The 9,994-nt window shown below is 45.9% G+C and overlaps 1 long non-coding RNA gene across 1 annotated transcript; it reads left to right on the forward strand.

Annotated features, from left to right (window-relative positions):
- Positions 1–7,831: 7,831 nt before the first annotated feature.
- Hars2l1 (histidyl-tRNA synthetase 2 like 1) lies at positions 7,832–9,629 on the forward strand. The gene is made up of 2 exons (NR_144448.1): positions 7,832–7,872; positions 9,254–9,629. It is a non-coding gene; the product is annotated as a histidyl-tRNA synthetase 2 like 1 (long non-coding RNA).
- The last annotated feature ends 365 nt before the right edge of the window (positions 9,630–9,994 follow it).

Raw genomic sequence — 9,994 nt, forward strand, 5'->3', positions numbered from 1 at the left:
ACACGGTATGTCACAGTGATTTGAAATTCCAGTTCCAAAGGATATAATGCCCTTTTGTAGCTTCTACAGGTACTAGGTACATGAGGTACACAGACATACAGGCAAAATACTCCATACACTTGAAATAATATTATGCTTTAGTTTATAAATAAATAAATGCAAAACAGGGTTGAAAAGATGACTCAGTGGTTAAAATGGTTATTGTTTTTGCAGGGGACCCAGGTTGGGGTTTCAGCATTCACATGGCAGGTTACAACCACCTCTTAATTTCAGTTCTGGGGGATCTAACACTTCTTCTGACCTCTGCCCACTCCTGCATGCACATGATATGTATACATACATTTAAGACACACACATACTCATATAAAATAAAAACTATTTTTAAATAAACAAAGGAAAAGGCTGGGAAGGTGGCTGCTGGATAAGAGTGATTTTAACAAAAGATGCTCCAACATACAACAAAGACACGTGCTCCACTCTGTTCATAGCAGCCTTATATATAATAGCCAGAAGCTGGAAAGAACCCAGATGCCCTTCAACAGAGGAATGGATACAGAAAATGTGGTACATCTACACAATGGAATATTACTCAGCTATCAAAAACAATGACTTTATGAAATTCATAGGCAAATGGATGGAACTGGAAAATATCATCCTGAGTGAGGTAACCCAATCACAGAAAAACACACATGGTATGCATTCATTGATAAGTGGATATTAGCCAAAAAGCTCGAGTTACCCAAGATGCGATCCACAGACCAAAGGAAGCTCAGGAAGAAGGATGACCAAAATGCAGATGCTCCCACTCATTCTTAAAAGGGGGAAAAAATATCCATAGAAGGGGATATGGAAGCAAAGTTTAGAGCAACGACTCAAGGAACAGCCATTCAGAGCCTGCCCCACATGTGGCATATATATATACATATATATGTGTGTGTGTGTGTGTGTGTGTGTGTGTGTGTGTGTGTGTGTGTGTATTCACACACACATACAGCCACCAAAACTAGATAGGATTGATGAAGCTAAAAAATGCATGCTGAAAGGGACCGGATATAGATCTCTCCTGAGAGACATATCCAGAGCATGTCTAATACAGAGGTCAATGCTAGCAGCAAACCACTGAACTGAGAACAGGACCCCGTGGGGGGAATTAGAGGAAGGATTGAAAGAACTGCAGGAGCTTGGAGCTTGCAACCCCATGAAAACAACACTGCCAACCAATCAGAGCTTCCAGGGACTAAACCACTACCGAAAGACTATACATGGACTGACCCAGGGCTCCAACTGCATATATAGCAGAGAATAGTCTTGTTGGGGCACCAGGGGAAGGGGAAGACCTTGATACTGCCAAGGTTGGACCCCCCAGTGCAGGGGAATATGGGGGGCAGTAAGGGAGATATATCAGGGGGAATACCCGTATGGGGGAGGGGGAGGGGAGGGAATGGGTACTTATGGACAGGAAACCTGGAAGAGGAATAACATTTGAAATGTAAGTAAAGAAATATATCTAATAAAAAATTTAAAAGGAGTGATTTTAATCTCCAACCCCTACATAAAAAAACTGGGCTCACGCTTAGAGCCCTAGTGCTGTGGTTGGCAGAGACAAGGACATTGCTAGGGCCTGATGCCCACCAATCTAGCTCTAGATTCAATAAGAATCGACAGAAAGAAAGAAAGAAAGAAAGAAAGAAAGAAAGAAAGAAAGAAAGGAAGGAAGGAAGAAAGAAAGAAAGGAAGAAAGTGGAAATGGTGAAGCAGGATACCTGACATCCCCATCTGACCTCCGTGTGTGTGTGTGTGTGTGTGTGTGTGTGTGTGTGTGTGTGTGTGTGTGTGCGCGCGCACGCGCGCGCGCGCACTCGCGCATACAAGCAGAAAAATAAGCAGTAGTGTTTTATAATCCATGGAATAAGTTGAAAACCATGGCAACCATCATAGTGGTGACTACTTCAGGCAAGAAACATCAGTGGCTCTAGCAAGAGACAGGTTGATAAAGAAAGAGGCATTCATGGGGTCTCAAGGTATCTCCTCACAGGATACATATTAACTACAGTGAGAATGAAGAGCAGCGTTGCAGCTGAGATGGGGCCAGCCTACGTGGTTAAAGTACAGCAACCAAATAGCCACACCGTGCCACTCCAGCCACAATACGTTAGAGCGCACCATAAAGAAACAGGGCGAGAGCAGAGAGGGCATCTGCGAAATGCATGCCTTACAATCTTCATTCATGTCAAGCTCATGGAAGTCCAGGAAAAAGCTGAGGATCTGTTTCAAGCTGAAAGAAACTAGAGAGGCATGGAATCTGGATGCTACACATGAACTTGACCTGGACCCTCAGCGATCAAGAGCATCACTGAAACAGTTAACCTTAGTGGGAGCTGTCTGTAAAGGATACGCCAGGATTCTGCTGTGCCCTGTATTTCAAATGTCCCTCATCGGTTCACATGTGTGAATACTTGGCTTGCAGGCGATGGATTTGTTTCGGGAGGTCATGAAACCTTTGAGAGGTGGAGCCTCACTAAAGGAAGTGGGTCACGGAAGACGGACCATGAGATCTTAAAACCCAGCTTCTTTCCCATGTTTATTTTCCACCATGAGGTGAGGAGGTAAAGAATCCCAATGGTACAACCCCCATCACCACACCTTCCCCACCATGCTCGACTGTATCTCAAACTGAGAGCCAAAATAAACCCTCCCTCCCTTAAGCTGTATTCAGGTTAGGGTTTGATCAAAGCAACAAGAAAAAAATGTAATATTATCCCTAGAACTTGGGGGTTTGAAGCTATTTCAAAGAACGAGGAATGCAGCTCGATGGTGTAGTGTTTGACATGCATGAGACCCTGGCTTCCATCCCAGAACTGTTTATTTTGAAAGCCTCTTTTCTTCAGGCCCCGTGTTCACTATTCTAGAAGAGGAGACCACCTCCTTTTACATGCCACTTTCGATACTGCTGTATATGAGATATGCTTCTATTTTTCCATTCCACAGACAAGCCTAACTATGAGGGAGAACGTTATTTGGCACGAGGAATATTTACTTCTTTGGACAACATAGCATCAATAAATGTTTAAATAAGCCAAGGTTGGGAATTCAGGCTTTTACATGCAAAGATGTGTAAGTTCGCTCGTCGTTCGGAAAATACAAATCAAAGCCAGAATGAGGTATTTGCTCTGCCCCATTGTGATGGTTAGAATAGCAATACACAGGCAGAAAGTGCTGTCAGACATGTGGAGGAGATGGATCCTCTGTGCACTGCTGATAGAAATGAACATGGAGCAGGTATCACAAAAAACATGTGGAGGTCCTAATTAGGAAGGAAGGAAGGAAGGAAGGAAGGAAGGAAGGAAGGAAGGAAGGAAGGAAAGAAGGAAGGAAGGAAGGAAAGAAGGGAGGGAGGGAGGAAGGAAGGAAAAAAGAAAGAGAGAGAAAGGAAAATAGAAAGGTTACTATATGACACAAAAATGCCCACTTCCAAGCAAATATTTCAAAAGTCGAGACAGGTATTTAGAGATTTGCAGACCAAGATTCAGAACAGTAGCATTCACAACTAAAGGATTCACAGCCCCCAAGGATCCATCAGTGATGAACAGGCAAAACAAACAAACAAAACAGCATCCAGTGGGAACGATGGAATGCAAGGTAGCCCTTAAAGAGAAATTTTGGCAGGTCCCGTAAGAGGTAGTATTTTTCCACCAGCCTCAGACAGCCCCTACCATCCTGGAGGGAATGTGCCAATCTCATCTGGGGCAGTTCCTGGAGGTCGTCGCTGGGAGCCCTCATAGCAGGACTATCTCAACCTTATCTAAAGGAATGCATTTCAAGGACCTGCCCTGCTTTGTAGCAATCTAAGAGTCAGACTGAGTTCAACAATGCCCCCATATGCCCAATCTCCATCGCTGTAACCCGCCCTTTGAGGAATGTATAAAACCCGTACTAACAGATTGTTTGGGGTCGCCTCTCCTCGTGAAGTAGGCGGACCCCAGCTTGCCGGAATAATTATCCTCGTGCTATTGCATTGGTCTCTGGTCTCACGGCTCATTCCTGGGAGTCTCCTGGTAATTAAGACTCAGGCCGAGTCTTACAGTCCTACAACATGGACAAACAAACCTTGAAGACATTATATTAAATGAAATAAGCCAGTCACAAAAGAAAAAGTTGGGCATGGTGTCACACTGTTTCAATATCAACACTAAGGAGGCCGAGGCAGGCAGATTTCTGTGAGTTCAAGGCCAGCCATGTCCACAAAGTGAACTCCAGGACTACCAGGAATATACAGTGAGATCCTGTTTATAAATAAGTAAATAAGTAAATCCACCTTGGTCTCGTTCCATCAACATGAGATATCTGGAAGAGACAAGTTCATAGAGGCAGAAGGTCAGAGACTCCTGGGAGGGAAAGTGGGGAGGCATCATTTAATGGGTAAATGATTCTAAAAATGATTAGTGTAGGTACTTTGCAAACATTACAGCTGTGCTTAATTCCACAGAATTACCCACTTTAAAAGGCTAGAATGGTAAATTTTATAGTATCTGTATTTTACCACAATTTTTATTTTAATTTCATTATAACTGTGAGGTCAAACCTGAATTCAATTTCTAATTCTACCACTGTTGAGCTATTGTGATCCAAGACAACTATTTCATTTTTCTGGCCCTCGGATTTATTTTTTAGTTTATTTTATCAGATTATGTGTATGTGGGGTTTTGCTCTCATGCATGTTTGTGCACCACTGCATGCCTGGTACCAAAGGAAGGGCAGATTGAATGCCGTTATTGGATTCACAGACAGTTGTGAGCTACCATGTGGATGCTGGGAGTCAAACCCAAGTCCTCTAGAAAAGCAACCAGTGCTCTTAAGCACTAGGCCTTCTCTCCTGCCCCAGGTTTCTGGGTAAGAAAGCAGAGACCTGATTCAAGTCTCTAAAACAGGATGATTATGAGGAGGGAAATGCATAGCAAGCACAAAGCCTAGTACAGACTAGGTGTACTAGTGACCACACTGTAACAGTGTAACAGTTGTAACAGTGTAACAGTGACCACATTGTAACAGTGTAAGAGGGACCACACTGGCCAGACTATAAAAGCACAAAGCACAAAGCAGTTCAGGTGTGAACTACGTCAGGTGTTCTGGTGTGGTTTTATAGGCCAAGAAGAGGTTGTGTAGACTTTATCCCAAAGCCTATAGAAAGCCACCAGAGTCATTTGAGTACACAGTAGAATAGTACAGAATAAGAGAGAAAGACACAGGGGTTGGGGAGCAAGCAAGGGTTGCCTAGCAAGCGCAAGGTCCTGGGTTCGGTCCCCAGCTCCAAAAAAAACGAAAAAAGAAAAAAAGAGAGAGAGAGAGAAAGACACAAAAACTAAGCTCAGGATTCAGGGACAGAGATACCTACGAATTTCACTAAGCCATGGCCTTTTTGCCCACTGCAGAAACAATTAGCATATTGGCCCAAGGGCAGACAAGTTAACGAAGGGAGACTGCAGAACACAGACTGTAACATAGAAAAGGCCTGGCCAAGGAAGGCCAAGCATGAACTCCCAAAAGACTGTTCTCTCTTCCCCTTCCATTTTAGACACCATGTGGGGTGTTCAGGGGCTTACCTAAGGTATCCCACTGGGTTCTCTATCTGTCCCCTACCCCATGCCAGACTTTCTTGGGTCTTCATCTGTAATGAGCAGGGCTGGGTCACAGAACAGGTTCTGAGCTGCACATGGACCTATACCGCAGCCTGATGTCATTTCACATCTCAACTTTACTACCATCCACTTAATGTCCTGGGGTCTCCCATGAAACCTCAGCTTGTGTGTGAAAACTCCAGGTAATGAGAATGCACGTCACATTCCAATGTCATTGATGGGAGCCAGCCTCTCACTGCTCATGAGCACACTGTGGGAACTCCAGAACTCTCTGGAACAGACCTGGCATCTGAGCATGAACCCCTTTGCTCCCCTAATTCACCCACTAACCCACCTCTGTACATTTCGACAATGTTCTACAGCTCGACTGGCTCCTCCTCACTGCTTCACGTTGGCAGCTTCCCCTCTCTGGCAGAATTCATAATTATTATATATAAGTACACTGTAGCTGTCAGAAGAGGGCATCAGATCCCCACTACAGATGGTTGTGAGCCACCATGTGGATGCTGGGATTTGAACTCAGGACCTCTGGAAGAGCAGTCAGTGCTCTTAACCACTGAGCCATCTCTCCAGCCTGACTCATCCTGTCTTAACGACAGCTCTTTTCTCTAGCTCTGCCAGTCAACCTTCAATCTTACAAAATGTCCTCACACGGGGTTGGGGATTTAGCTCAGTGGTAGAGCACTTGCCTAGCAAGCGCAAGGCCCTGGGTTCAGTCCCCAGCTCCAAAAAAAAAAAGAAAAAAGAAAAAAGAGACAAAAAACAAAATGTCCTCACCCTTTTATTAAGCTTGCCAGGTGGCCTTAGATTGATATCATCTATTTTTAAAAACCTGGTGTTTTTTTATTAGAATTCAAACGGCTGGAACATTGAGTTGTGTGGTGTGCCTTACCAGTCACGCAAGCTTTCCTCCAAGTCCCTCAGCGATGCTTCATAATTTTATATAAATGTGCCCACGTGCTTCACTGATCCCTAAACATTTAGTTTTGCCCTATCTTTTTTCAATTATTCCTTTTTTTTTTTTTTTGTATTTTTGGATGAATGTTGATTTAAAAGGCTAAGCCTTGAGCTTTCCAACTTGACTTTAATACCAACTGCCTTCCGGAACTCCCCTTGTGAGAGAGTGGAGGGGTCGGTAGTGTGGGCGAAGGCTGCATACATGGGCACATGTGCGTGGAAGTCAGAAGACAGCCTTGAGTGTTACTCCTCAGGCACTCTCCAGTTTTGCTTGAGACAGGAACTGGCCTGGAACATCACCAAGTAGGCTGAGCTAGCTGGTGCGAAAGCTCCCAAGGTCCTTTTGTCTCTGCCCTTCTCACCATTGGTGGAATTCCAAGCAAGCTTCACAGTGCCCGGCTTTTTACTTGAGATGGGGGGGGGGGGGGGGAAGGGGGGGTTCCTCCGCTTGCACAGAAAGTGTTCACCAGTGGAGTCATTTCAGCTCCTTCTAAAATTCCTCATTGGCTTTCTTAGGTTTCTAAGTGATGTGCAAGCAATAATCTAGGTATTCACTTTTTTAGTAAAGTCTCTTCGTTTGTTTTTCATTGGAGCTCTTAGAAGACGCTTAATAACAGTGGCTATTGGGCCCCAGTACCCAGGGAGGCTGCCTGAGAGTGCCTACTGCATGGGGTGGCCGAACCAACTTGGCTGCCATCGGGGCCTAGATCCAGTGCTTCCAGTTCGTCTACCTGAACATCTACAAACTGCTGGACCTGGAGAAGAAGCTGGTGCCGCAGAACCAGATCCCAGAGCACGTCATTACCACAGAGGATGAAAACCTGAAGCACAGTTGTTATGTAAAAAGTCTCAGCAGTGGCCCAGTGCTTCAGAGACCGGAGAGACCTTTAGTCGAGACCAGTGATTCCTAGCAGTGAGTTTTTTTTTTTTTCCGGAGCTGGGGACCGAACCCAGGGCCTTCCGCTTGCTAGGCAAGCGCTCTACCACAGAGCTAAATCCCCAACCCCTGCAGTGAGTTTATTTATGTGAAGCTGCATATGGGGGTGGGGGGGGTAGCAGAGTGTTATTTACTCTGTGGAAGGAGGCTGAACCACATCGATGTCTAAGGCCTGAGATGCTGCCGGAGGCCATGTTGATGTGCGCCATGCTGCCACTGGGGGCTGTGCCTGGATCGTGTTCCTACTGCAGTTTCCCCGTGGCCTGTGTTAGCACCGATGTCTCTGTCTGTGCTGCCGCCTGAAGCTGCGAGCTGTGATGCTCCAGCGGGGTTCATGGAAATGTGAGTATCCTGTGCTGCCCCCTGAGGCCATGTGGCCATGTTGATATCCGTGGTCCATGCTACAGCCCCCCGGCCTAAGCTGGTGTAGCTCTGTAGGAGAGCTACATCAGAGGGCTGTGTTTATATCCATGGGTCAAGCTGCCGTGGGAACCATGCTGAGGTCCACTGTTGTGTTTTATGAAAAGATAAGAAGAGAAGGAATATGTTTGGTGAATGTGTAGTCAGGTGTAGGGGAAGGCAGTGCCTCCGCGGGCCCATGCTGAGGCATCCCTTCCCCCTGCGGGACCAGCCACATGACTGAGGGGAGTTGAGGGAGTAGAGACAGAAAAAGGTGGGGGGGGGGGGGGAGACTGGCCATGAGCACGTGGAGAGGGGGAAAAGGAATGGGGAGAGAGAGGCTAAGGAATGAGTTGACAGAGCTAGCGCAAGAAGGCAAGAGAGAGAGGAGGAGGTGAGCAGCCCCTTTTATAGTGAGTCAGGCACACCTGGCTGTTGCCAGGTAACTGTGGGGCGGAGCCTAGACAAAATGCTAACATCCGTGGCATGTGCGACACTAGAGCCTAGGTGTATGACTGTAGTCTGTGCTGTCACCAGATACCAAGTCTATGATCTGAGCTCCTGCTGACTGTAAAGGGCAAGGAAGCTTCTTCTGCCGTGGTATGGATGATTGCAGACTCACAGCTGAGACAGACAGACATAGGAGGCTTCTGTGGCAGCACCCACTCCCACCCACCCTCCCCACACACAATAACAACCTAGACAGGAAACCATTGAAGAGAACTCTCAAAAATTGGGATGAGGATGCTGAAGTGTATCTAGTCACCATAGACGGTTACTGGCAGGGGTTGGGGTGGGGAAGGATTCACTTTTCTTTAAGGAGCTGGTCACCGTTGGATTGACCACGTTCCGGTGATATATCAACAACACAAACTGGACTTGGTTTGGTTTTTTTGGGGAGGAGAGGCTTGGGGAGGGGAGTCCCAAGGGTGGGGATCAGCAGACCTGGGAAGACTGGGGAATAAGGATGATCAGGATACATTATGTGAAATTCCCAAATAATCAATAAGAATAGTATGTTAAGGGCTAGAGAGATGGCTCAGTGGTTTAGAGCACTGACTGCTCTTCCAGAGTTCAATCCCAGCAACCACATGGTGGCTCACAGCCATCTATAATGGAATCCAACGCCCTCCTCTGGTAGGTCTGAAGACAGCTACAGTGTACATAAAATAAATAAATCTTAAAATTAAAAAAAAAAATCTATCTTAAGAAATAGTGGATGTTGGGTATTACCTGACCCTGTTGAGAAACACCAGACAGTCAGCAAGTATAATTATACCCATCATAGATAAAACAAATCATCTTTCTCACCAACCCCCTGCAGGTCCCCTAACCTGTACATGAGAAGCAGGAGAAAGGAGAAGTACACCTGGCATCCAGAAGCTGCCCAGATGCTCACAAGCACAGCCATGAAGTTCTCTGTGGGACAGAAACCATCTCAGAAAGACAACCTCGAACAATGCGACCCTGAGACTAAAAGAGATGAAGCACACCAGGTACGGTGGTGGCAGCCCGAAATCCCGGCACTTGGGAAGTGAAAGCAGGAAGATCAGGGGTTCAAAGTCCTCCGCAACTACACGGAAAGTTTGAGGTCATCAAACTTCAAGAGACCTCATCTCAGAGATAGATGATAGACGGTCGGACAGACGGACAGACAGGCAATTAACCAACAAATAAATAAGATGAAGTTGGTCGCATCACAATTTTGTCTAATCAGACAATATTAAGGTTATTGCGCTACCATAAAGTGCCAAGCATCTCTTTGTTTTGGCCAAAAGAGTGACTGTTGGGCTAGCAAGATGGCTCAATGGAGGAAGGCACTTGCTGCCAAGCCTGATGACCTGAGTTCAAATCCTTCGAATTTACATTGGTGGAAGGAAAGCACCAACTCCAGCCACTTGTCCTTTGCCTCTGTGTCTCTGTCTGTGCCTCTGTCTCTCTCAGTCTCTGTGTCTCTGTGTCTCTCCATTCCTGTCTCTCTGTCTCTGTCTCTCTCTGTCTCTGTCTCTCTGTCTATCTCTGTCAAACATACTTATACACTTTTATTATACACATAATAAAAGTG

This window comes from Rattus norvegicus, chromosome 10, assembly GCF_036323735.1.
Source record: "Rattus norvegicus strain BN/NHsdMcwi chromosome 10, GRCr8, whole genome shotgun sequence".
NCBI lineage: Eukaryota > Metazoa > Chordata > Mammalia > Rodentia > Muridae > Rattus > Rattus norvegicus.